Source organism: Montipora foliosa, chromosome 6 (genome assembly GCF_036669935.1).
Source record: "Montipora foliosa isolate CH-2021 chromosome 6, ASM3666993v2, whole genome shotgun sequence".
In the NCBI taxonomy this organism is placed as follows: domain Eukaryota; kingdom Metazoa; phylum Cnidaria; class Anthozoa; order Scleractinia; family Acroporidae; genus Montipora; species Montipora foliosa.
This window is the reverse complement of record NC_090874.1, coordinates 405,570-408,076: the sequence shown is the minus strand read 5'-3', so window position 1 is coordinate 408,076 and position 2,507 is coordinate 405,570. Positions and strand designations below refer to the sequence as shown.

Genomic DNA, 2,507 nt, shown 5'->3' with positions numbered 1-2,507 from the left:
GTTCTGTTTAAGCATCTTTGCTCTGTTTTTGACCTAAGACTGTTCTGGCGGTTGGGTCTTTCAGGGTTGAAACACACCCAACCAGCTATGAAAATCCCTTAAAACTCAAACTATGAAATGATTCCAATCACTTATTTCATATATAACAAATCCTGATTTATTATACATGCCAGTTTTTTGAATTGAGTAGCATGAGAACGATTTCAATTCATAGCTGTCATAGCCATAGACCCTCCCCGCTCGTTTCCATTAAGTCATATTCAATCTGTCTTCATCAAATCAGCTAATTCCAAGCATTGCTCGGAGATATCACCGGAAAGGCTAACATTCACAAACTTGGCAACCCATAGTAACTCCATAGTTTGTGAATGTTTCATAGTAACCCATAGTAACCCATAGTAACTACTATAGTAACCGTAACACCATGGGTTTTCCATGTGGACTCCGAAGACCCTGGAACGAACTGATGCCAGGCCACATCGCGACAGAGCCGGGAAGGCAGTTTCGGCCTCACTGTGTCTGGCTGCGAGGACTGTGTCGGGAAGCCCGGATGGGGGTTCCGCAGCTGACCGAACAGTTGAAAACCTGGACGTGTGAGGTAAAGATATGATATTATGATATAGTATGCGTATCTATACATATGTATATATATATATATATATACAATAGACATGTATATATAGTTCGGCATTTGTTTGAGATTCTTTGGATACACGACTTCGTGATTTGCACAAGTATACGCAAGTTTCTGAATGGGTGCCATGTTGATTCATATCATCAGTCTCACTTTTCTGATTGGATTAGAATCCCAACTTGAGTTCAAAATATCATGAAATCTCACCTCAGATCGCCAAGTCTTGGCAACTTCTTTTTCGGAATTTATATGCGTTGATAATCTTTAATATAAGTGCTGCTTAAAAAATTCCTCCAAAGCCCGCGATCTCGCGGAAAAAGCCAGCACAAACCCCATCGGTCCCCCCATCGATCTCAGGTTCCAGGGGAGAAGGAATGTCCCTGCAAGGTCACCTGTGTCCAAGGCTTCTCCACTGGAGAACTGAGATGACGAGCCAGACGTCTGTGGATATGATATTGATTTGAATTGATACGATATTTCATATGTATCTAGAAATACATATGTATACGTATATTTTAGTATATTATACTATGATGTTTTAGGTTATGAGTTGGTATAAATGATTATCAATGATTATAAATGATTTGGCATCAAAAATGGTTGATATGATAAATAGGTTGATCCAAAACTAAGGAAGACTCCAAATGGACGTGTAAATGGGAATAATGATTCTTGTACAGAAGCCGGTATGTACAGGTTCTCTGTTTTCAGCAAGACCCATACACCCACCTGTTCATTTTTTGCAGGGTATACCGGGTATCCATGAGATTGTAAGGCGGTGGAGTTGTTCTCCTGAACCCAATGGCAGCATCTGTGGGACCCTATCATCTTGGATGCGTTGGATATTTCAACTGGACAACTCTGGCCATGCGCTTAGAAGCAGCACAGCGGTTTTCCATCGGGGGTTGGATTATTTTTCGGCATGTCGTCGGGAAAGATGTAGTCCTTTCTTACTAGTGAGTGAAGAAGCCCCAAGAAACCTCGGTTTAGTATGAGATTTCTTCGTTTTGGGGGACCATTGAACTGGGGTAGTGCAATGTACGGCAAGTTCCCACATGGCGATGCCAACCGTGGCCGCAGACTGGATCCGTGTTGGAGGAGGTAAAGAAGACACCGACAAGCCGTGCTGGGCTTATGCATGCTGAAGGTTTACCATCTGGTTATTTAACATAGCCATGGAACATGACCCATTTATAGTGGATTTTCCCATTAGAACCTCCATTTATGGGTGATTTTCCATGGCTATGTTAAATAACCAGATGGTACACAGTTCTACTTTGGAGGAATCTCAGAGGAGTATATAGCCTATGACAACTGGTGGCGTTTATTTCTGACCTCTGGAATGAGTAGTGCACCAGGTGACTGATATGTCTTAGGTATTGAAACCACCAACCACTCAAAGATAGCTCTTCTAGATGGCCAGCATCCCCCTTCCCAGGTTTGATAGTTCAATGGATTAATTTTGAGCCATGGATGCGGGAAGAATAATATACCAAGCATGATTCATCCATGGTATCCGACTAGCCCTGCTGGAAAGCCAGTCACGCAGACCTCTGAGGCGTATGTGCGATGACAAGAGCGTGTTCCCACTAGCCAGGACCTTGGGACCGGTGTGTTTCCGTAACTTGGTATAGGCGCAGTCAAGAGGAAATCTTCAAGAAAACCTCACAGCCATGGGAGCCGTGTTCTTTTCCTCTACATGTTCCACTCAAAAAAACCTTGAACCGACCCAGCAAATAGATAGTGGTTCCCTGTTCGATCATTTGAGGGTGCTCCAACCAACCAAGTTGTGGTTCCAGCTGATCCATGAGTCCATGACCAAGGCACCTACCTGCATGTCCAAGCCTGATCCGCCGAAGTGCCAGGGCCTTGG

General features: G+C 43.6%; 1 long non-coding RNA gene across 1 annotated transcript; it reads left to right on the top strand.

Moving 5' to 3' along the window:
- The first annotated feature begins 471 nt into the window (after positions 1–471).
- LOC138007102 (uncharacterized) lies at positions 472–2,499 on the top strand. Its single transcript, XR_011123998.1, has 5 exons — positions 472–536; positions 992–1,037; positions 1,715–1,757; positions 2,193–2,226; positions 2,458–2,499. It is a non-coding gene; the product is annotated as an uncharacterized lncRNA (long non-coding RNA).
- Positions 2,500–2,507: the final 8 nt, after the last annotated feature.